General features: G+C 32.5%; 1 protein-coding gene across 1 annotated transcript in view; it reads left to right on the top strand.

The window, feature by feature from the left end:
- Positions 1-27,286, top strand: part of Camta (Calmodulin-binding transcription activator) — a 130,208-nt gene that overhangs the window by 30,784 nt on the left and 72,138 nt on the right. Inside the window, exon 2 of the mRNA XM_026636319.2 lies at positions 20,573-20,640. The gene's annotated coding sequence lies outside the window, so the exon portion shown is untranslated. The remainder of the gene's footprint in view (positions 1-20,572; positions 20,641-27,286) is intronic.

Genomic DNA, 27,286 nt, shown 5'->3' on the forward strand with positions numbered 1-27,286 from the left:
TTGGGATCAGAGTAATGTATGTGATGTTGTCCAATATTTATTTATTATTTATTTATATTTTCTGCAATGATCAATGAACAGATATGATGCGGAGGATTTCCTTTGTAGTATGACAATGGAAGTATTTTCGTCTAGTTTTTAGAAGTTACATTAACCACCATGAAATAAGATAGAGAACTACTACCTTCGATCAAGGTGGTTTATCTCAAGCTACTAGCCATTTGCTCAAAAATGATTGTACTGTAAGAGTGCGCACGGTCTAACATACACAAAATAGAGCATCCTCTATCCTTTCTCTCTCATAACGACAGGGCGATAATCGGCATGACAGCCTACACATCAAGCAAAGATCAAACGCTTTACGTGCAGGAGGAATATCTTGCGTACATCAAATACATTGTATCAATATAGATTTTTGATCAATACATCCAATATATTTTAATGGTCCAATCTGAACCCAGGAGCTCGGGATATGCAGCATTTTTATAAGTTACCAAAGAGGCAGGCAATGTAAACGTTCATTGTGTGTAGGCAGTCTGCTGCTATACTGTAACACTTTTTTTGTCTCTAATCAAATAAAATCAAAATATACTTTATTCAAGTAAGCTTTTACAAGCACTTTTGAATTGTCATTTAACAAACTATATTGAGTGAATCTACCACCGGTTCGGAATGTTGATTCTACCTAGAAGAAACTCAGTACTTACTCTTTTTCAACATGTAAAAATACAGTCATGTTAGTTAAATACAATTATTATATATGTATATGTCTCCTGCCTGGAAGTCAACAAGCATTAACTCCACGCTTTTTTATCATCTATATAATCTTGTATTGAATAATATGCCTTCTTTAACAATGTATTTTTTACAAATGATTTGAATTTATGAAACGGCAAAGTTAAAAATGTTTGCTGATTTTTTTTTTTTTTTCTTGCACTGGCTTACTCGTTTTTTACTTTCATTTCCAACAAAAAGTTGACGAAGTATTTGCACTCATTATTCTAATTTAAAGGAAGTATGTACATATGTGTCTATATACAAATGCATTATTATATAAAATCTTATGTAGTTATGTCGTGTTATAGTGTGCGAACATGGACTATGTACGTGTATTGATAAAAAATAACACAAACATAATAACTACATAATAAACATAAAACATAAATAATCAGCCTGTAAATTTCCCACTGCTGCGCAAGGTTGACCTTTTCTTTGGAGGTATTGTTTTTTTGCTTATTTCACCAAGCAGATCTTATGTTAGTTTGTGGCAGAATTTCAACCGATACGTAAATGTTCTTTCACGATCTTCTTAGTCAAATGCTTGCACCGGTTAAGACACGCAATTTCCGATTGAGATTCAAATCTTCTAGCCTATTGGGCCGTCTCGACTGGTTGTGAGAGTCGACCTCCTAATAATTAAGCGTCTATAATTTTGTCTTTCTCGGGAAGTTATTGCAAGTAAATTAAATAATATAAAAGTTTTATTAATTTCGCTTTTGACATAATCCTATATCTACATTAATTCTGTTCGTTTATTACAGTTTTAAATAAATACTGGAATTTTTATTTGAGATGTATAATATTATACAAAATACATTTCAAACGACTACCGGTAGTATATTATTATAACGTGTATTAACTAACAATGGTAGTTGCTCCGTTTATACATTACAATTCTATACAAGACACGATGCTTGTTATGTCCCATACATCACGTAGCGGCTTCCCGCGCATTCGGATTCATGAATTCATGAAAATAATTTCATTTTATTCTGGTTTGCGTGACTGAGTAAAAAATGTTTTGTTCTCTGACCGGAGTGTCGGTTGTAATTGATTGCGGTTACGTTTGATTTGTCTCATTTTTTTTAGTGGAGATTGATGTAAATGATCGTAAAATCTTGAATCGTGGTTTTGGGTCAAATCTCGCGTCGGACCAATATGATGTTGTGGGAATATTATGTCATGTACTTGGTGCTAGGGTTTTGCGCTAACCCGTTTTAGTAGTGCTCATTCATCACTAATGCTACCACACAAAGTCAAAGTCAAAAATCTTTATTCAATGTAGAAGTGATTACACTTGCTTATTGATAGGCAAACATCTACCATCGGTTTGGAAATGAACACTTCGGACCTGAGAAGTACCGGCGAAAGAAACTCAGTGGGATATATTTTAAATTTCATTTTTACAAATATAGTATAGTTTATGTACAATAGTAAACACATTTTATTTATTTGAAACAGCCTGGAGGCGATCATCTCATTCCCAAGGTGTGCAGTCATTAGTGTTATATCTTTTGGCTATACTAAGCAGCAGCACTTATTACTTTTGTAATCTGGTTTGAGCCAGTAATTAAAAACAAAGTATAATATTATTTTTAAACTTTAAGATAATTTACTCATCATTCAGCAGAATCATCTACAAAAAATGTTTTTAATCTAAATTAGAACGCTTAAAGTTATATATTTCGAAGTGATTTAATTTAAAATGCGACGTTAAAAACTAAATGAAAGTTTATTTGTCATTTCCACTTGTACAATACGTTCTGAATCGTCGTTTTATTCCTTTCACTAAACGATTCGAGCGTTTTACGTGTACAGCGCGAAAGCCGTCATATGTGATATTTGAGAGGCAAATGTTTTTAATAATTATGACATATTTCAATGTTGAATTTTATGTTATTTTCGTATTCAATTTTTTTAATATATTTTTTTATTTTTATCATTTATGTGAAACTTGTTTGTTGTGAGAAAAAAATATTAATTTATTGCAAATTGATTTTACATTGTTTTGTTGGTATACGTTAATCATCTCAACTTAAATAATAATAATCGTATAATTGTGGTGTACATAATACACCGGTACATCAAATACCTTTAATATAATAGTTTAAATGACGATTCAAAAAGGCTTATTAAAGCCTACTTGAATACGTAAATTATTATGATTTTGATCGACAAAACAACAATAATAAATTTAAAAGATTTTTTTTATTGTCACAACCGAGAATTTATTCTAGTTTATTATATATAAATAAATTTTATAAATATTATTGCTTAATCTCACACCACAAGACAATAAGTATTTACTTGGGCTTGCAAGCCTATCTCAGTAGGTATCACTCACTATATATTCTACCGGCAAGCAGCAATGATTAGTATAGTTGTGTTCCAGTCATAAAAGTGATTCAGCCAATGTAACCCAATACACAAGGGACATAACATGTTAGTTTGCATGGTATTTGGCGCAGTGGTTATGAAAGCAAATATTACAGTTTCTCACGGCGACGATGTCTATGGTTAGTGGTATAGGGTGGCCCATTTGCCCGTCCGCCGACCATAGACGAAAAGTAAATTAGAAAACAATACCATATAATTATTAACAATAATATATTAGATGTAATTATATATGTCGATGTAGATATATATTATAATGTATTGCATTTATATCCGTAATTAACAGAGCGATGCAGAGTGGAGCTAGAATTATTAATATTATTAATAATAAATTAGCAATATTTCCTGACATATTTATATCAATGACATGAAATACGAATATTACAGTATAAAATCGTTGTAGCTCTAAACGTAGAACTGAATCATTACTTTAATATATATAGTAACTTTTTCTCTAATCAAATATACAATTTTCTAATTTCAAATTTATTAAATTTCCTACTTAAATATTTAGGTTTTAATATTTCTCATTTCCCTTTACAAGTCGTTTAATTTCCTTTTAACTCCCATGACAGTGTACCTTTCGTATATTCTTAATTTCATTTTAAAATACATTATTAGAATATTGCAGATAGTCTTGTTATTGAACTGAGATCACTTAGCGCACACCTCAATGAAGGATGTGGTGTTTAGTTTGGTATAATGTATTAAGAAAATACAAGAGCAAAAACGAATCCGTTTAAGTTTTTATATTATTATTAGGATGGCAGACTAAGACTCACTTCTGAATCGAAAAAAAATATGACTACGTATTTTCTGCGTATATGTATTGCAAAATATTACTGTTTGCCCCACAACCAAGTACCGTAAAGTCTACTTTACGAATTATCGTGACACGACAGACGCAGACAGACTTTTGTTTTTTAAATATTATGTAATATTTTGACTAATGCCATCCTGATTATTTAATAAACTAAATTCTTCGATCTGCTTTCTCATTACATGTAATTTGTCAATCATGACTTCGATTTCGTCCACGGACATTTTGAAATTAATCCGGAAAAACTATATGATCTCATGCAGTATTTCGGCAAAGTTTTTTTTCGACTTTAAAATGATAACTGCATCGTCCTCGAATTGAAGAGGTTGTGATGTACCGCTGTTGTCATTGATTTTGTATCCTATCCAATCTTTCTATACGATAAATTCCAAATTTGTGAAGAGTTCCTCATTATGATTGGTTTTCACTTGACTTAATTTAAAATTGCGATATACGCAGAAGTGACGATAAGTGACCGAATGTTTGAGAAGGGGGGAGATACGAATATGTACATATAGATTACCGCATCTAGAGAAAACACACATAGTGTCTGAAGCATTTTAGTGTTTTCTAGAAACGGATAATATTACATAAACGGTTTTATGTTTTTAAATAGAGACGATGGAAGTTTTGTCGCTTGTGACCTAAGTTCACTAACACTTCAGACACATACAATTTTTATAGAATAACTAAAGAGTGGTTACTTCAGGCGACTTGCAAAACCGCCATTAAAAATATTAACAAAAGCGAATTTCCTAAACATATTGAGATCAAAAAATACTTTAATTACAAGCAGAATATTCAGCTGCAGAGGCAATATTCAAAGTGCTTATATCTGGTTCGCTATCTCATACCTCTGTACATTAATAAAAGACGCCCTGAATTGCATTAAACAATATGCCATTAAAAACACATTAATCATCCTTAAGGCCTACAGTTTGAAAGTTCGGAACGCTAAAGCGTCGCTAAGCGGCAAAATTCGGGACAGAGTTGCGGGATAACATTATTTTGATGTGTGTATTTGAGTCTTGTTCAGATTTTACGGTTCTGGGTTTAGACGTGAGACATTATAAGGATCGTGGAAAATGAATTGTTTGATAGACGAGATGAATAATTTAAAACTTTATGTCATTGAGCATAGAGTTGATTGCTGATTTTAAATTTATAAAGTGCAATGTGAACCTGGGAAAAAATATATGGATATTTAAGTAATCTAATTTTGTTCAAATATAATGATATTAAAATAAAAATATATTTTAAGCCTTGTACAGTACAGTATATGATAATTCGACGTGGTTTAATAATGATTGCGGGTTTGATATTGGTTGACTTCTTGGTGGTAAGGCTTTGTGCAAGCCCGTCTGGTGCCACCCACTCATCAGATGTTCTACCACCAAGCAGTAAAACTTTAGTATTGTTGCGTTCCAGTTTGTAGGGTGAGTGAGCCAGTGTAACTACAGGTACAAGGGACATAAAATCTTAGTTCCCAACGTTGATGGGGGATTGAATATACGGGGAATAGTTAAAATTTCTTACTTCACTAATGTCTATGGATGGCGACCACTTATAATCAGGAGGTTTGATATTATACATATAGTCACACGAGTTTTGACGTTTCGATTGATTTATATTGAATATACCAGCTAGTCAGTCGGCAGCTGTTTATCATGGATTCATGAAAGTTCATTGACCTGAACAGATTAACAAACATCATCAATATTTGTTCCCCCGTCGATTTTAGTTACACGTCATTATAGAGCGATATAGTTATATAAGAAACATATTTAATGTTGTTTCCATTTATTGTTCAGACATACAATAAGAGTTGGGGAGACAGCTCCCCTTCGTGTAACCGCTGGGTAAATTACGCAGCAGTTTTGTTCCTTATATGTCACGGGTTTTACGCAGACTAATGTCTTCATTTGATTTCCTTCCATTGTTTTCCATATATTTGATGATATAAAAATGTATTAACCTATTAATTAATTCTAAACAATTTATCATTCGGACAAGTTCCTTTGAGTGTGGTTCTGTAAGATATCACTTCGTACCTCACTCGTGAAATGTTGACAAACGATTAACGGGGATACGCCATTTCTGTACATCTTATTAGTTATAGTCAATGGCGCTTATTACATTTTGATTTTGTAACGGTCGTGTTCTGCAGTGAGTTTTGAGTTCCTTCCTAAATAATACCTCTAAGGTCATGATGTAGTTAGATAGTCTTGCCTACAATTGCGAATATTATGAATGATCGTATATCTTTCACGGGTTCGCTAGAAACATTGTAATTTTATAATAATAAATATTTTTGTTTAGGCCACAAATCTAATCTGCGTTTATACGATATTATTTATTGCAATTACTATGATTATGAAACTACCATAAGATAAGCTTCAGCCCTTTATTACGGTTTGATTCACACGATGTACTTACAAAAAAAGTTGCTCCTGTAGTCTAGGAACAGGATTTTTTTAAATGAGCACAAAAAAATTCGGTCGATGAAATAAATGTTCATGCCTATTAACGTTATCGGTTACCGAATATCGAAATCGTTCGTCAAAGTGCTTCAATTGACAACTGATTACGGTTAGCAAATAAAATGGATAATTTCGCTCAGTCATAGTCCGCATAAAGTAAAGTGTTTTTAATAGCGATCGTGATTGCATTTGAAATATTACTATAGTGAAGATAGTTTTTACTTAAATAATCGATTGGCCATTCAAGTCTTCAAAACTATTCACCGAAAAAAATTAAACTACTACTCATGTTGCTATAATTATGTGTTAATGTATTTTTAAAACAACTATTGTAATTGTTGTGGCTACTTTAAAAAGCTTCACATGTTAACTATTATCATTTAATTGTGTTACATTTGTCATTAAAACATGTAGTAGCTACTAGTGGTCCTTAAATAAATATATAAATTATAATAAATTAAATGGTCATGTCTACTGGTGACATGAGACCTGGTTAATTTTTCGCATTCTTGCCAACATTCCACGCGATCGTTATTTTAAATTATTAATTGTATCATACATAGTAACAGCGTAAGCCGATTTTTTTCCCAGTGATTATAGGACGAGAGTTGCATATAAAACGTCGGCTGTGGTCTCATTTTGCAGAGCTCCAGTCGTAGATAAATAAAGAGTATTCTTGATTGTAAATTGTTACAATTTAATAAAGAATTAATTTTAGAGAACGGAAAAAAAATACTGGCCGCTTATAGAAAACTAATATTTGACATTAAAAATGTCATTTAAAAAGGTTTCATCAGCTTACAATAAAATGAAATCAAATCAAAACCTGTCGTAGGTTTTGAAATACCTACAATTTTTTTTGAATAAACGCGAAGTTACGCGTGCGGCCCACCGGTATATAATTAAGGCCATAAAGTAATTTAAGTAAATAAACAATTGATTTCATTATTATTCTTCAACTATTATTTATTTAAAGAATACAATCAAATCTGTAAATAAAAAGCAAATCAACTAAAATCAAACTCTTGAAACAGAAACCAGAAAACCAACCCAACTTTATACCACCCGTGTAAGTAAACTAGCAAACGTATGCAATGCAAATCCAACATTTAAAAAACATAAACATTCCATTTTTAAAATATATGAATTCAGTAATTCTTAGACATGTTTGACGTTTATTTTTTTAAATTGTTTAATGGCTTAGTACTCACTTCAAACAGTTTTATACAACTTGTAAAACCCTTTTAATAATAACTCCAATTAGGTTATTTTTGGCTTATTAATCATTTTTGAGGTCGAGTTATTTTTTTATACTGTTTGTTTATATAAGACATAAGATAATTTGAGAAGATGTTTAATTACTTTTATTTGATATTTATATAAATATTCATGCCACTAATTAAACAGATTTAGCGAGTCTGTGTTTTCAAGTTTTGTAAATTATTAATTTTGTTAAAATATAGAAAGAAATATATTCAAAGTTGAATATTTAATAAGACTGCTTTTAAGGGCCATTAGCTTTCAAAACAGAAGCGTTTGAATTCGAAATACAAGTCTCTCAGCCGCTGTTACTGTCTGGACAGAATTAAATGCAATATTTAAAGTATCCCATGAAATATTTCGTTTAAAGGCAGACTGATAAAAAAACTCTAAAGGTTGACTGGCACTACTTGGCGTTAAACATATTTTCTAAATATCATATAACATTACTGGTTCAATGGAACGAAAATTTACTTTTTTTAAAGTAATCAACTATTTCATAGTAATATGCTAAAAACGCAGATAATGTCGAACGTTGAAAGAATCATATGAATAATTTAAGAAATTGCTAAGAAAACTCGATTGCCCAATCGAAGAATACCTTAATAACTAATTTAGAACATATTTCCGTTGAAACCAACGGAAAAGGTTTACCTTTTTATGTCACCGAATATCTAGTGATCCTCGCCTTTTAATAATTCAATGTCTTGGCGGTATATTGTTTTAAGTTTCTTATAATGGTTTTGGGTACGCATAATAGCTTCCCAAACTTGAATGGTCGGGACCCAGAGGACGGACCACAATTACAACTGTATTCATAGCCCTGGGGGAAATCTAGCATTGTTACCCCACACTTTGAGGATTGAGGCATTAATGTATATTTATACAAATCATTGTTTTCGAACGCTACCCGTTTTAATTGCAGTTTCAAATAGTTTCCTGATGATGGAGTAGACGACGAATTAGTGTGTGTCAGAGATTATTTCGTTTATTCCGTTCTTTCTTTTGGTCTTTTTACTTGTCAGCGCTCGATAACCACCTTTTGACGAAATTACGTTCGTGTAATAAAGTATTTGAAGGATAAATAAACGGGCAGAACTGCTATTTTATTTCACCAGTTTATGTCTTTTGTGTTCCGAGAGACACTTCTTGAGTCTGATTGGTTGTATAAAATTCGAGAAAGTTTTTAAATACTTGTGTAATAAAAATAAAAATTGTGACTACAAAAATTTACTGTCGATCTTCTAGAATGAATGTACATTGGTGTTCCGCAGTAAAGTGCTACAGGCACCAGTAGTATTAAATACTTCAAGTCCTAAAACAGGAAAATTCGCTAGAGAAAGAAGTTCGGAGTTGTTAAAATGTGATGGCTACGTATCAGTGAACTAGTATCGGAAGTGCCACCTGTCCTTCTCGTTAAATATATATTCTTTCAAATTTCCTTTCCATAGACTTAATATGGGGTTTCTCCCATATTAAGTCTATGGAAATTTGAATGAAAATTTATGTCAGCCGAAGGACGTCCATTGCTGGACAAAGGGCTCCCCCAAAGATCGCCACAACGACCGGTCTTGTGCAATATGGGGTTTACGCTTAGAGATTATTTATAGAATAAAACCCTATGTACCTATTTTTTGGAACTTGGAACTGGAATTGTACATGAACTGTAACATAAAATGTAATTTACTATCAAACATCAAAAATTTCGCTTATGATATTAGCACGTTGTTACAGCTATTTCGATTAATTAGCCATTTCGTTAACCGTCCATCTCGTTAACTAAACGGGCGCATTATATTATCTGCTAAAATATGAGTCGAATATAGGAAAAACCTTTTTGCGTTATGTAACAAAAATTGCCTCTGTCAATATTACTATATGGAACTATAATACAATATATCAAATTTAATAATAATAATAATGTTTATCTCATCAATAACCAACAGAGTATAATAACATCACAAAGGTTGACTTCTTCTTTTGAGTGCCATGAGCTCCCGTGCCAGAAGAAGTCGCTCTTCCTTAACACACACATACTTTAATTCAAAGTTATAAGATGAAACAAGTTTATGGAATATGTTTCGCTATTCGATTTTAAGGAACTGTATTTAATCATTGAAAGACGTAGGTCAAAATCAGATTTTAAGTCTTTTTCTTCCTGTCATTTTCGGTAGAATCTACTTTCCGAATTGGTGGTAGTCTTTACACTAAATTCAACACTGCCTACCTAATTGAATAAAGAATATTTTGATTATGAGCATGATATAATGAATGAACTGTATTTGTATAAACGATTTGATTTTTTGGACTCTAAGAAAGTAATTACGAAGTTTCTTGGCGGCTCATTTCAATAAAATCCATATTGCGAACCAGTTTTTTAATAAAAATGTTAGTAATGCAACGCCAAAACTACTCGAATTAATAAAGGCTGCACCGTAACCTTGTAAAAATAAAACAAATGAAAGCTTTGTCTTTTCGGTGAATTTAAATAAAATTCCAGTACCAGGTATATCAATCTTTTCTCAGCATGTGCGGAATAGTCTCGTTAGAACAGGGAAATGAGTCAGCGATATTGGACCTTGTTATCTGCTTGAAAGAGGTGAGAGTCGTAAATCAATCGGACGTTGATGTAGGGGGCATAGATGGTGCCTAGGCGGGAATACACTCGATTACCGACGATCGATGTGAACTGTTCGCAATTCACATTGTTGAACGTATTACGGCAGTTGTTTAGACAGGTATAGTTTGAGATATATCGATACAATGTGCGCTTCGAAGACAATCATGTAACACTACAATGTTTAATTAAAATAATATTGTGTCTACGTTACTGCGATCTATCAATAACGTGTCTTTGATATTGTCGTTGTGAAATGTTTCTGGGGTAATTCTGTGGAACTTTTGGTTCCGGGATGACACACCTTTGGAGTTTTTTAGGACGTGCCTGACTCGTATGCGTGACGGCTAACGGCATCACGCTCTCATTTGCCTTCATGCTCCTCTTGGACGCCGCTGTTTACTTCCTTTCGTTTGCGTGGGTCGTATACGATACACTTCTTTGCTATATGGTACAATAATTATTCTATGAATTTATCTGTCTTACTCCAAATTCATTAATTGATTATATGTAGTTAACATTATTTTAATTTCACCAATTTTGAAATTTCTCACCTGCTGGGCACATATTTAAAAATATTGTTACCACATAAAACCTTATTAATTTATAATTAGGGAATAAATTAAATTAAAAAAAGATATTATGCATTGCTTACATGATGATTGGATTGGAATACGTCCTCTCTAGACTTTCAGTTCTATAATCAAATTCATTTTCATTTTATTAATTTTCAATTCAATGAATATTGTAATCCATTTATTATAAAATTATTAAAGGGCAATAAATAAATCATCTTAATTTAAATTATAAAAATAAGCATAGTTAGTATCCGATAATTTTCATGCAGTATTGGAAAACATCACAAGGATACTACTACTGTATTTCTGTCTTATGAAATTCTGCCATATGCGTATCTGCCGACTTGCATTTGAGCAGTGTGTTAGAATTAGCTCCAAAACTTCTCCGTAACAGAAGACAAGGCCGCACAGCTGTGGAATATTTATAAACTGTTACATTTTACTAAATTAATAAAAAATTCTACCAATCAACATTAAAGGCCGGGTTTAAAATAAAAAACTTTGCCACTTACTTAGTGAAGTTTTACGACTTATATACGCCACAATTTAGCTCGGCAAGGCAATAGAAATGGGCTCCATCGAGCGTTATCAGCAAAGGCTAACCTTTTTGCTGCGACGGAAACCTGGCGTTTGTCTGTCTTATCGTGGTAAACCTTTTTATACCATGTATATGGTATTTGTCTACGAAACAAATAGATTTATTTTATTAATAAGTTAACTGTATGTTTTCTTAATATTGTTACTATTTCTTAATATTCTACGGGTGATAGGGCTTTGTGCGAGCCTATTTATGTCGATATGAGACACTCACCAGATATTCTATCGATAAACAGCAATACTTATGATTTTTGTTCCGGTTTGAAGTTAAATGAATAATTGTAACTATAGGCACAATGAACATGAGATCTTAATTCCTAAGGTCGGTGACCCATCAGCGATGTAAGGAATGTTTAATATTTCTTACATTGCCGATGTTTATGGGTGGTGACTATTTACCACCTGGTGGCCCAATTGCCTGATCACTTATGTTTACCATTACAAAAATAGTTACTTCGATACGGGAAATGCTTGATATATTTCGGAAATTTGCCTTTTTCCACCAATAAGTGTATGTGTTGAGATCAAGGCGCATATTATCTGTTTATTCATGCTTTATGCGAACCGGTGGTGGTGTTTAATTTGACCATCAATAAGTAAGTGTAATGCTTCTATGTTGAATAAAGGTATTTGACTTTGAGTTTGAGTAATCTCCAAATCTTCTCTGAGAAGGAATGCTTCAGCCTTACAGTAAGGCATTGACAGTCAGGACAGGTTACTCTGATACTTGATTGACCAGAAGCAAATACATGGTCAGAAATACATTTCCACTAATACATTTCCACTATTGGGAATTTTCTGTTAGATGACATTAATCTTTACTTTAATACATATTCAAATTTTTGGGTATATTTATATATATAATAATCATTATATATATATGAATATACCCAAGCTGCAAGGATCAAACCTGCTTTATCGATTCTCTGATTTTCAAATGACAATAAAAATAATAACCTTTATTATTAAAGCCACTGTTAGTCTAATTGTGTATAATTAAAGTAATTTTGTTATAAAATATAATTACATGCAATTTGTGTATTAATTATATTATAACGAGGATTTTTATGCGATGCTTTTATGAAAAGTAGTTAATTACGTAATGAATAAAATTTTTAGTTTACGTTTATTTTAGTTTGTTTTTGTTTATTGTGCTAACACTTGGATAAGAAAATTGCTAAGAATAAAATGGGCATATGGTGTGAAATATTACATAACGATTTAAAAGTTTATATAAGAATCTACATTAAATTAGTTTGATTTGATTTAAAAAGAGACGACTGTAAATATTATTTGATGGTAATGATAAAGGAATTTAGGTAATTTATCGTTATTAATGAAAGAAAACAAGAAACGTTTACAAAGGGAAAAACTTATATACACTGATGATCCCACGTGTATACCAATACACTGATGCATGTGTGCGTGTTAACACAGATGCACTCTTATAAAACGGTGGAACCACAATCCAATACGACTAAAGAAGGTTAGGCGTAAGAGAAATAATTTTACGTGCTGCTTGGTGCACGGAAGGGTCAAAAATGTAAATTGCAATATCCATGCTACTACTGAAAATTTCTTCACGAACCCCAATAACTCTGAAGGACTGCCTCTGTATCTGAACTTAATACTTTGCAACAAAGAACGATTTTGTTTCGTAATTACAATAATTATAACACCGACACTATCATTCGGTTTTATCATTGAATAACAAAATTAGTATTACGACTTATTTTTATAATCTCAGTTTGTTACACGTACTAAAGCCGGTATTTTCAATGAGACGGTATCTTTTCCTCGTTCTAAAACTAGAGTTCATTCGTAAGCAATTAGCAGTGAACAAAGTTTAAACCGACGAATTAAATACGTTCTAAGAACAAGTTTCCATTATACAAACTGGTGTATATTTAATTTAGATTCGTATTAAAGTTTTTTTTTTGTGAAACATGATTAAATTCTGTCGACCGATGTTCGATGTTTCCAATTTTATTCGTAGACGTGTTTTTCAACTGTATTGCTTTTAACAACGTTAAGTTTAATTGAACTATAAACGAATATTTTTATATTATGGTACTTTCATAATTTTGATGCTCAATTGTTCTCTAATTTTAATCAATCCAATAAATGTAAAGTAAGTCTGTTTATTGGTTTGTTTGTACCCCTTTTACGACTAAACTACTCAAGTGATCAAATTTCATTTGCATATACATTGTCAGGGTTTTCAGAAAAGGACATATAGCGTATTTAAAACCGTCCTCATATGCCAGTGAATCCGCCAGGAAAAACTAGTTCTATATTAATACTAGACGGAGTTGGGGGCTGCAGGTCTTCTTAGTGGTAGAGCTTCGTCTTTGTAGGTACCACCCACTACCGCCAAACAGCAATACTTAGTATAGCTGTGTTCCGGCTTAAAGGATAAGTGAGCCAGTGAAATTACAAACACAAGGAATACAACATTTTAGCTCCCAAGGTCGATGTGTTCCATTGGCTATTTAAAGAATGGTTGATATTTTTTATAGTACCAATGTCTATGTAGTAAAAGTAGGCGCTACTATAAAAAATAGTATTAGGTGCATTATTTAGCGGTAAAAATTCCCTAAAAAATTTGTCATCGAGCCGTTCTGGCGTAATTGAGTAAAAACATCCATCTATCCAAAACTTTCGCACATATATTAGTAAAATGTAAACTATCGTTTAACTTCTATTATGACAACCAAAAATATTATTTAAATAGGAATTTAAAATATAATATCACATATATTCAACTTTATTAAATACCAATACAATAATCGAATAATTCATTACTATATTTATTTACCTTTTAAACCAAGGCACTCCGAAATTCTCATAGTGGCGTATATGCCAAATTCTAAATAATTCTAACTAGTACCTTGTAGAACCTTGAGATCTCCAGTCTTATCATTACTAACGAGTCTTTATACAAAGAAACGTAGATTCGTGAGACGGTTCCCTGCTTACGTTAAAATAGAAATGTATTCTGACAGTGTAAACGAAGAGTACTAACATTTAGTTTCCAACAATTAAACTAGTACTCCTCTAGTACTAATTACTTGTACTTTAAGACTTTGTTTTAAAAAGGTGTCTATGCCCGTCCTTGGACTTCAAGCTTGTTTCACACCAAATGTCATCAAATTCAATTCAGTGGTTTGGCCGTGAAAGATTAACTGACAAACAGACAGGGTCATTTTTTTATTTATAATATTAGTATAGACTATTATAGATAGAGTTTCATCAAAAAGATATATTTATATAAATTTTTCTTATCTATAGGAGAAGTTTTAACATAATTGCGCAAAATAATAGCCATTATCGAAACAATTTTCTAAACAGTCCCCAGTCGAAGCGGTGGAGTGTTTGGTCGGTTGATAAATATTTACCAAATTAACTGTTATCGTTGAGTAGTGACGTCACTGTTTATGGGGTCATTAGCGTTATGACTGACTGAGAGGGTGTTAAGAGCTCGCAATAAAACAGGGAATGGACCAGCGCGTTGGGTAGACTGCGATCAATGTGAGAAGCGAAGCTGGAGCTCCACGGAGACGTCATCAATTATTCTAAATATTTGATTATTGATTTGAGACATTATTGCTTAGACTTAAGAGAAAGAACCATATCTTATTTTTCCCGATGGAAAAACAAAACACGTTACGTATTTCCCCCACATTAAGTGGGAGTATGTGGTACTCACCGGTGCTCAGGACGAATGCATGCCCAGTCCGGGCCCCTACATGGTTAATGCTAGCCCTGCACATAGCTCGATATGAAATATAAATTGAAATTATTAAGCGCATCAAAATTCAGTGGTGATCGCCACTGAATCCTCTGTGATCTATCTATATCTATCAATAGTATGAAACAAAGTTGATTTCTATTTCGGTCTGAGTTTGGTTTCGTCTTCTACACCGTCCAATGGATTTTGATACGGTTTTCACTATTGTAAAGAGCAATAAATGAGGTTTGTATATATAACTATTTATTATCTAAATAAAAAGCACTCGTGCGTAGCCGGTGTCAGTCGATAGTATACTAATATTTTTTTAATTATGGAACGATCGTGTATATTAAATCGCTACTCGCTGGTAACGTAAACACTTTCTAATCAATTATTGTTTGGGACATGCTCGTCCCTAGAGGCGAAAATTTTAATGATTCTTCCCGTATTTCGTATGGCATTCTCCTGAAATGTGCTTTTTAATACGTCCCTTGTTTAATGAACATTACCCGTTACTTCGTTGACTTTATACACAGTTATTTGTTGATTTCGCTGATTCCTTAATAATTTATCTAGGTTATCATACCAGCGGCCCATCCTGAGTTCGTACAATTAAATTCATACAAAACTTTTACATTCCATGTAGTCCCTTGAAGTTGAGATTTCTAAAAATTCTTTCTTAGCAATGTCAATCGGACCTATAGTTTTGGAGATTTCTTTGTAAGTGGTATTTTGCTTATAATTATATAGATTCAGATTGAGTAGTCTGACAGATTAACGTTGCATTTATACGCGAGTATATATTGCGTGTATTTTAGAAGAAAATAAACAAAAATAAAGTAAGCAGAAAGGTTTACATTATACGTAAATACTTATTGTATGAATTTTGACACAAACTGTCTATTTTGCGTGAACGAAAAAGTTTTATGGTTATTTATCCATTCATTATTAATTAAAGTTTTAGATATAAACAAATATTATTATACTTACAATAAATTGTCATACGAATGTTGTGCATTCTTATAAATGACATAATATTAATACTGATAATTTATAGTTTGCACGAATTGTGATAACTCATTGTAATAATTGCCTCCACTGGTGACAACAAGCTGTTTAATTTTTTGCCTAGAGGATCAGAATTGCGATTCAACGACGAAATTCTGCTAGCGTTCTTGCCACTATTCCACGCGTCTGATTCGTATAGTAACTATTTTAAATTTTCATTTGTATATAATTAAGGCCACCGTATACTAGTATGTTTTTATATATATAAGCTCGACGACCTCCGTGGTCGAGTAGTGTGTACGCCGGTTTTCATGGGTACGCCACTCCGAGATCCCGGGTTCGATTCCCGGCCGAATCGATGTAGAAAAAGTTCATGTCTTGGGTCTGGATGTTTGTGGTACCGTCGTTACTTCTGATTTTCCACAACACAAGTGCTTTAGCTACTTACATTGGGATCAGAGTAATGTATGTGATGTTGTCCTATATTTAATATTTATTTATTATTTATAAGCTAGCGCTTGACTAATACACCTGATAGAAAGTGATGATACAGCCTAAGGTGGAGCTCACTCGCTTAGAAGATGCTTATTCACTATAGACATGAATGTACCCATATTGTAGGTTGTACGGAATACGGAGGCCGGGAGGTATTCCAGGCCTTAGCGGTGCGTATCAGAAAGGAGGAAGCAAATCGTTTCGCACGTGTTTTAAGTACGTGAACTACGTACGGGTGCAGAACCTCTAGCAAGCCTTATAGAGTATGAGGTTATTTGTTTTAATGTTAAGTAATATAATTACTGAATAAAAATAATATGAAAGTATGATGATTATATATACAGTATATCTACTGGTCTCGACTGCAAAATATATAAAGCAAATTTTTTTTACAGAAAACGCTTAAAATTTATTTCTCTTTGTAAAGATTAATTTTGTATAAAATCCTCACTGAAGGATTAACTCAAATAAATTAATCGTAAAAAAATATTTTTAAAAAATATACAACTATTTTTTATTAAGCTTACGCTGTCCCTGTAGCTTATGCTTATTGAGGAGTCTGGATCCAATCCTGGGTTCAGAATTAGGTCATGGTTATCATAAAAATACATTGTCCTTGGAACTGAACCAACATGTAAAATATCCATAGGGTATGTGGAAGTATAATTCAGCTTCCAAGATTTGACCTAAAGAAACTAACACACATTGCAAGTTTCGGGTACGAAGCCGCGACGTAATTTACTATTATTATTATGAGCTCACTCACACACTCACTCGTTTTGGAGAAATGAATGCTACTCATAAAATTATTTGAAACATCTGCAGCGGAAACAAATGACAATAGGCATCTAGAAATATGAACAGCGCTTGTAGGAATATACATATAGCTGATGGGACACATAATTGGGACGTTCGAACTATATTACAGCTACGTCGCGTCTGCTCGGATGATTGGCGTGTTATGAAATAAATAATATTCATAACGGATGTTTAAACAAAACGTTCATAAATAATGCATATTACTCAACACGATTTAGTTGATAAAAAAGTATGGAGTTAGTAACTTTCAGGCAGGTTAAAATACGTAAATTTTATTGTATTTGATTGACATGTCTCGGAAAAGAGTGACTACTGAAATATTTGCTAGTCTTCTTGGTCACTTATACGATTGCTATAAATGTTAAAGTTATTCTGTCTGTATGTATGCCTCGGTCACTCTTTCATGGTAAAACAAATGAGCCAAATTTGCTATAAAGCAAGCTTGAAAACCATGGAAGCAGATAGGCGGCTTTTTTCTCCCACTAATAACGGACGAAGCCGCGAATAAAAACTAGTTTAATGTAATAATTTTATAAAATAACAATTATAAAGTGCTTGTTGTACAAGACTTTTGTTATATAATGTGAAAATGTTCACTCAACCATACCAAAACTGCGGACCCAATATGAATAAAACTTTGTTGGTAAATATTCTGGAAGAGGATGTAAACTTATTTTTACTTTATATAAAGAAGGTAAACCAGAAAATGGGTTATTATGGTAAACGTCGCTATGTTCGAACCGGATCGCAGCAAAATAAAGAATTAGTGTTTGATTACTGGATAGTTAATGTTAACCTTTTTCTTAATGTTGTTACTATTTTAATAAATTTCAAGCATAATAATTACATTTAATTTACCCTAAGCGCACCGGGTAATCACTAGTTGGAAATAAGGAAAAATAAAATGTACCGATTCACTAAACAAACTCAAGATATGGGTCAGTGAATCGGCAGCAAAAAATAAAACAACTTCGATCTTATTTCTGGCTATGGATTCGCCATGTGAAGGATTTACTTGTATCTCACAATACCAACACGTATGGAGAGAAGTAATTATTATCATAGGTATCTGGTAACAATTCTCCAACTCCATTTCGGACCTTGTTATCTAGGGACAAGGTCCTAAATGGAGTGGCTAACTCATTACGCTACAAATCCCTGGTTCAACTTCTGGTTTGATGCAGAAGCTATTATTATGTCATTGAGTTTTTCTGTCAAGATCTTGTCAGCAGCACCTAGGTGTTGGTAATTTATAAAGCTGAACGGTTTGTTTGTTTTTTTGAAAGTGTTAACCTCAAAATCTATCAGTTCCATTTGCAAAAATCTTTTTGCGACAAATAGTCCATTTATAGAGGAGGTTATAGGCTGCAAGACATCACGGTAGAACCCTTGGGGGCAGAGAAACCAAGCAATTAGTAAATATCATTACGCGAACTCAATTCAAAACAATACAGAGGATTCCCAAAATAGCCCAATTCCCGAAACAAAAGACCCTGACGTTTCCCGTTCGTAACGAAACCTACTTAGCGATGCGTTCCAGATTACAGCGTGAGCAATAAATAAAGGCAGTGAGTCCCAAGCGTTTATAAATTTACAAAGGAAATTTGTACACTATATCTTAGAGTTCCTTAAACTTTAATACGAGTTTTAAACAATTGATAGATGTTTTTTCTTCGCGAGCACTATTATGGAATACCAGTTCTTTAGCCTGGACTTTGTTTCATAATATTCTGTTTTTTTTCTTAACATCATTATTAAACATTGCCGCGTCTATTGTTTTTCTGAAAGCGACAAACTCAAAATCATTTGAAAGTATTTTCATACGGTTTTCCCCAATAGAAAGATTGATTCCTGAGAAAGGTTTAGGTATACAATTAATTAACTGTTTTGGAATGGAAATAATCATGCTGGATGGGAACTAAAGTTCCCTAGTTCTAGCGTGGGCTGCGTAAAACAATAAAGTTATATGTATTACGACATAAAAGTTCTAAGTATACCCTTATTCTACGCGAGAGAAGGCGGATGAATTGTGCGAGTTGGTGGTAATTGTTATTATATCTTATATCTTTTGGTGGAAGATAAAAGATAAAAAATAAGCAGCGGCACCTATGTATAGCTACTGAAGTTAAAACTTCACATTATTGTTTTAAATACTTCTCTTTATTCAGAGAAAGATTTTACTGTATTTCACAAGTTGAGGCTGTATAATTTATCACCTTTGATATGTTTTTCTGCAAATTCAATTATTTTATTTATCATAGTTATCAATTGTTTTTTTGAAAATCGAATATATTTATCATTTCACAATTTCCATTGATCATTTAGATGAATTGAAAAAGATATACAGAACCATTATAAAATAGTCGTTTTCACAGCAACGATAAACATGTATTATTTAAAATATCCCGGTCACGTCCTGTGTCTGGAAGTGAATTATTGCGTGTGACGCGATGTTTTATTAACGTATACAGAAATCATATTTGCGTTGGAGTATTATATTTAACGTACTAATAAAACAATACGATACTACTTATATTCCTATTGTTAGTAAAATAAAGGTTGTCAATGAAGGGACAATACGGAATTCGTACAACAAATCGGAATTGGACGATGTCGTCAAGATACTGTAAGTCTTAGATGACTACTAGTTTTCTAGTAGGCCTTCTGTTCTCAAGACAATTTCATAAATATCACCTTTACCTTTAAATGTTCTTAAGAGGGTAAATAGTGAAATAATGATATGTCTTCTTCTTTCGAATGTCAAATCAATATTGATAGAAAGAGAAATCGCTATTTATCTAAACACCCGCCAACAACGTTTATAAATAAGGCCATATGTTTATTAGTAACTTAGCCTTAAGACCATCGTTAAATATATCGGAAGCGACGACTTGTGTAGGTAATTCATTGTACGAATTACCGTATTCTGCAATATAAATTAATCGATTAATTATATTAAAAATAATTACAATGATATTTCATTTGTTCCAGGAAATCGCGGCCATCCTTATCAGCTTCGATAAACATAGTGATTGGCAGTCCAAAGAAGTCAAAATACGGTAAGTCACGTACATTTTAAGTACATTAGTTAACAATTGAAAGTGTGTGTGGGTCTTTAAATTTTGCAACTGTTTTTGTACAAGTTTTAAGCAATTCAGCTGCAATAGCTTCTGGTGACAATAAAAACTAGTATGCTAAATTCTTTTTAGTAAAAAGAATAATAGCTATGCCTATTTTAATAAATTTCTTACGTTTTTAATTATCCCTCCAATTAGGCATATGGTGAATATTGTGCTAGGAGTAGGGACGGCAATGACCAAAGTCTAATGACAGAAGAACTTGCGACATTGACGTTTACTTTGTAACAAAAATGGTTTTAAAAAAGTTGCATTTGAGGCATTTTTTCATACAGACATATGCATACATAAAGTGATAATCTATATTAGTAACAGAACAGATAATGTTGCCCTTTGTAAAAATATAGACATAAATATTATTTCTATACTAACTCACGGCATACGTCAGTGTGATGTCGGACTCGCTTGACGGCATATCCGCCACATGTCAAGAACCACAAGTTCAATTCCGCACGTGACAAATATTTCCTTTTGCCATAAATATACCAGTGAGGTTCAGTTTTACTTGCCCTTTGACAAGTTAAATAGTCTTTGGTATAAGACAGACTTATTACAAGAATGTAATCCAATAGATCCAATAATAATTGTTTTTATTGACTTTCAAACTTTCTTGATATTTCAGTTCAGTTCAGTTTGCGTTAAAATTAGTATTTATTCAATTCGAACTATTGAAATATTATCCATAGTTCAATCTATGTAAAAAGTCATCAAAAAATTGCTTATTGCTACTGTAAGAATAAAGTATTCATAAACATACTAGAATGGAAGTAAAAAAATTCAAGAATAATTTAACGTACGGTGATTAGTATGTGAGTCAATTTAAAACCTAACAATGTCTAACGCTAACGTATCTGTACAGTGGTAGACAAAGACTAAATTCTAAAAAGACTCGAAAATCATCCTGGCTCTTTGAAACAGACTCTTAAATTTCGACCAGAGAACCGTAAGAGACAACCGATCATGAATTTTAATGTACCCTCGCTAGCGTTCCACCTTATCCCGTTGAAAAGAGAAAAGTAACGGCGGTACATGCGAAATCAGAGAGAAAAAAATGTATAAAAGTTGCCGCAGGAGCATGAATTAAAACTATCAGTGGACTTACGTCGTCTTACTTTTATGCCGTTACTCTGTGACTATACCTAATTTGGCGCCCAACGAGGGACCCGTTCCAAGTTGTAACAACTTTAAGCAAATTAAAACTTCCACGGTGACTACTGCTCTCTTAGTCTGTTCTGTTGAAATATTAACTCTTTATGAGTACGTAGTGTACTTTCGGAATTTCGATGTGCCCGCAGATTCGAGTCGTTAGTTTAAAATTTAATACGGATCTCCGTTCGAATTTGGAGATAGTTCGGTTGTCTTTATGAATTAGATCGGTCGTGGAATGAGATTTGTGGGTAAATTTTGTCTGGCAGATAACGGTGTAAACAGTCTCGGTTATCGTTTCTGTCATAAATAGCTATTTCTGCGTTAAATATGACTGATATTGGATTGAACACAAAATAAAATCATAATATTCTGGCAGAAAATAAAATGTTTTGATAGTTAAATTGGAAACTAAAACGGTATTTATTATTAATATATTTTTTTAAGAAACTTTTTGGGTTTTTTTTAGACATAACTATATATATATAGATTAGATAACATTGTATCACCATATTTAAATTCCTTAACATGAATTCAAACCAAATCAAATGTAGATATTAATTAAACTATAAATCAATATGTTTAGTAAACGAGGTAATATCGCATAGAGCTATCAAGTTAATCCATGTGATCGTAAGCATTATACGTGGATTAGTGGATATATGAATCATTAGTGATGAGCTATAAATGAAATTTGACAGGTTACAATAATAATAGAAATTATGATCTGTGATAGTGACTACAATGATATTCGTGATGGCTCAGTGTAAATCTCTGAGAAAATTTCAATATTTCGCAAGAGTTTTGGGGTGAGGGTGATTCTTGAGGATGAGGTGAGGATGTTTGTTCTCAATGATTAAGAATAACTAGGTCACGTACAACGATGGAACATTTAAATGATTTTAATAATAAAAGTGGGATTTTTTTTTTTTTTATATTCTGTTTGAAGTGGTAAGTATGATTTAAAAGTAAACAGCCAAGAGAGATTTTGTAATTAAGATTTACATTTAAGTACTCAAGCTTATTAGAGGGACTTTAAAACGGTTGCAGAGTTTGTATCAAACACACAAACAAATAAACTGAGAGGAAGCGACTTGATAAAAACATGGTATGTGAAATTAATGCAATAAATGTAATAAAAGTAAAATAAAGAAAACGAAGAGAGCTAACGTCGGAAGTGATGTAGATTCAACCCTGTTCCCTTGGGCTTTTGTAAGCACTCCTAGCACAAGCTTAAAGCTTAGTTGAAAGGGAGGTAATTGGTACTGCCTTTCAGTAAAAAAAACTGTCGCTAGTATTCTTAGTAAGAAACATCTACTAGATTTATGGAATATGTATTTTGTTAATAAATATTAATCACACTCGTAAAATGTATAATTATACAAAACTAATGGTGGTACAATTTTGAAACTCATCTAATGAATTTACTTTCAAACCTTGAAACTTGAAGAAAGTTCGTAATAAAAAAAACTCAGACAATTTTCACAAAATAGTCTTTTATAAACTAAATAATATTTACGAGCCACGCACGCGGGCTGTTTTATATTCTCCGATACGATTCGAACGAACTGATTCAGATATAATATCTTCGGTTTTAAATATTTCAGTTGTTAGTAGCTCTAATTCATCCTTTAAATTTTTGAGAGTTTTGCTTACGCTAGCAGCTTCCTTAAATTATCGAGCTCTTGAACAGTTTCCTAAGGGAAAAGGTGGGGTCGTAAATTCATTGGTTTTGAGTTTATGGTACTGAAAGAGATATCAATAAAATCCTCACGCCAGTGGCATAGTTGGCTCTCGGGTGTAATAAGTTTGTAAAAGGTGTGAACGTCAAAGGTTTATTTTTGCTGTGTTCCTTATCAGCTACTTCTGGTAGTTGGGTAATACATCTGTATCTCCGCGTTGAGCAGTATTGAGTTGAGCGTGAACCGCGTTGAGCCTCATCAGCTGATTGATTAATCCATGCTTTTATATATCTACGAGTAAATACTTGATGTACTATTAACTGTGTACAGACACAGTTTAATGTTGGATTTTTATTTATTTCTTACCTTATAATTTATGTTGTTACATACATTCTTCCAACTTACAGAACACTCTCTTACTTTTTTCATACCAAAATAAGTTAAAAAAATAACAATATTAACCTACGTAATTGCCTTCCTTTCTGAAATGATCAATAAAAAAAAGCATGTATTTAAATATGCCAGAAATTATCGACTTGTTTAAACGCGTAGATTAGATCGATACAAAACCCACGCTATTAGTAAAGGCTTAATATTTTAAGACAATTGCCTAAAACTTTAGCCGTTAAAAAAATACAATTGTGGTTGTTGGTCTGTTCAATAATAAACCTGCACGTAGCATATCGGTATATATGAAACCGCTCTCTTTTGAAAGTATCGCAATAAATTGAAATATTTTGTTAGCAATAAACTCACTGAATAGACGCGAGCAATAACAGCTAATGTCACGGCAGTTACGAGTTTTTATTTGGAAATTAATTCTTTACGTGTCATAATGTTGCCATCTTTCAAATAAATTGTTTTCCACTTTTAGTTACAGAAATTGTACTTTTAGAATACAGTCACGAATGGTTTTGAGAAAATAGGGAGGAATTGCTGTTCTAGAATTAATTAGGCGTTTTCCGCATTAATAAAACGAGCAAGCAGTCTTTGTTGTGTAACATTTTATTTATTTGAAAACTAATCGTGTGTGATTATTATGTTAAAATGATTTAGTAGTAAAAGATAAAAATCAACAAATAAGTTTATCTTTGACTTTACAACACGAAATCTGGGTGATAAAACTAAATAAAATTGGATTTTACTGGTAAGATTCTAAGTATAACTGAGCTTCAGTTAATTTAATTTTTATTCAATCAACGGTTTTTACGATCAATATGAAAAAAGTTTATTAAGAAGATTCAAATTGAGATTTAGTGTTCTAATGAAAATGGTGTAATTCATTTGGTAATCAATAATTATTAATCGATTTTTATTTGCAAATAAACATTTAGTTATGATATAGATCATTTGGCTTCAAATTTGGGTGCTTTAACACTGATTGTAAATGCAACATTTTACGTCTAAAAAGTTACTAATAAAAAACGCTGCACTTCAAGAATCTTATTGCGTAATAAAATTCAAATCACAATCAAAACATACAAATACTTCAAAAATATCATTTTATTCACCATCTCAGTACTAGCTGAACCTGCATCTTCGACCGCTTTGAATTCCTATAAATCCATTTACCCGAAAAAAGCCTATGTTCCTTCGTTTGAAACTTCCTACATACCAAATCTTATCAAAATCGATTTATTGATTTAACTATTGAAGCGCAATAGATGGACAGAGTTACTTTAACATTTATAATATTAGTATAGATTGTATTTGGACACGTATTTATGTATATAGCCTTGCGTTCGAAGGCCTAACTAACGGCTTAATCAGTACTTGACACGTTATGCAAATAAGCAACGCTAACGCTCTGTTTGTTTAACATAATACGAAGGATAAATAGTTTAATGCAAAATAATAATTAACAAATATTATAAATTTTTATAAAGCGGATACAAATAAATCTATCAATATTATAAACAGGTAAAATTTGTTCGTTTGTAATGCAGTGGTAGTCTAACGATCCAATTCTAAAATAAAGTTATTTGGTAGCAAGTTACGTGATGGATGGGTGATGTATTTAGTGAGTAGTATAAATAATATTTATATTATCGCTATTTGCTATGAAGTTCGAGTTTCCTGGAATGTGGAATTAAATTAATTATATCATTCAATATCAAAATCAAAATATATATTATTCAAGTAGGCTTCCACAAGAACTTTTGAATCGTCATATTTTTTGGAATGTAGATTCTAACGATAAGAACTGACAAGAAACTCAGTAGTAACTCATTTTCAACATTTATAATACAAAGTTATGTTAGCCAAATACAATTATATATGCATATAATATATTATATCCTGCCTGGAAGTCAACAAGTATTAGCTCCATGTCTTTCTATCATTTATATAATCATGTATTGAGTAATATGCTTTTTTTATTGATGTATTTTTTACAAATTATTTGAATTTGGAAACGGCAAGGTTAAAAATATCTCCGGAATTTTAGTATAGAAACGGATGCCTTGCCCCAAGAAGGATTTATTGACTTTGCGGAGTCGGAAACTTGGCGTTACAAGCTGAAGTAGCATACGCCAAATTAAGTGATTTTACATTACATTCATATTATACTACACAGTACTAGATTATAGAGGTGATAAAGATGTTAGTATTCGTTGGTTACCTTTTTATAGCTTATGACGTAACATGAAAAGAGTAACTGTAGTACAGAGTTTCCTGATCAGTTACATAGCCATGTAACCATAGAGTTCCTATGTTCAAATCAAGGATCAGGCCGGGTAATAGTCTGTAAATGACCCGCTGCTGTTCGTAGGCGTAACTCTGCTTCTTGAGGAAAAGATTTGAAGCCCATTCCATCAAACAGTTCTTACGTGGGCTTAATATATGGACCCCTTCAATAAAATGCGGGTTTTTTTTTACTGCGTTTTATGAGCTGAAGAAAAATTATAAACACAAATTGAGCATATTCGAGCGCTGAGATTTAATCTGAATGAACCTGCTATCATCGGTTAAGATTGATACGATTTAGTCGAGTAAGATCATTGCTTCCGGAGACACATTGACTATCCGTGTATCTGCATAAAAGGGATTCCTCGGAATTATTTGACCCGGTGCCACCAACACATTTCCGCCATCACACCAATCGCTGTTTGAGTGAATTTCATCCATCCTTGTCAATGCTTGGCATCCCGCCAGTTTTCTTGCGTCAAGATCATTCTTTCTACGCACGTGCAGGTTGTATGATCATCCTCCTGAGGTTTTCAAGGTATAGTGCGCCGGCAACGTCGGGCGACGGTGTATTTTATATTAATACATTAGGTGCAACATTTCCTAGCCTCTGTATATCAATTATATATTATGTTGTAAATGATTCATGTTAGTTTTTGGCGAAACCAGGCTAATGTCAATGAATTTTCAAGTGCTTAAGTGCTTATTGAAATATTTCATTTAGTGCTCGGTGGAGGAGGAAAACATCGTAGGGACCTGCATGGAGCAGCGTGGTAAATAAGCTTGAAGTCTTCTAAAAGGAAGAGTAAGCTAGTAGTAGGATAAAAAATATACTTTATATATAAGATACTAGTAGGTACTAACTAACAGTCAGTATATGTTCCACTGCTGGGCTTCGAATTGTTGGGCTGTGAATACACATGTAGCAAAACTTCATTGAAATTAGACACATACAGGTTTACTTACGATTCCTTAACCGGCTAACACGAGATGAATTTTAAATATAAATTAGGGTAATTCACTGATGCAGCTTGGGTTTGAACTCGCAATCATCG

This window comes from Vanessa tameamea, chromosome 13, assembly GCF_037043105.1.
Source record: "Vanessa tameamea isolate UH-Manoa-2023 chromosome 13, ilVanTame1 primary haplotype, whole genome shotgun sequence".
In the NCBI taxonomy this organism is placed as follows: Eukaryota; Metazoa; Arthropoda; class Insecta; order Lepidoptera; family Nymphalidae; genus Vanessa; species Vanessa tameamea.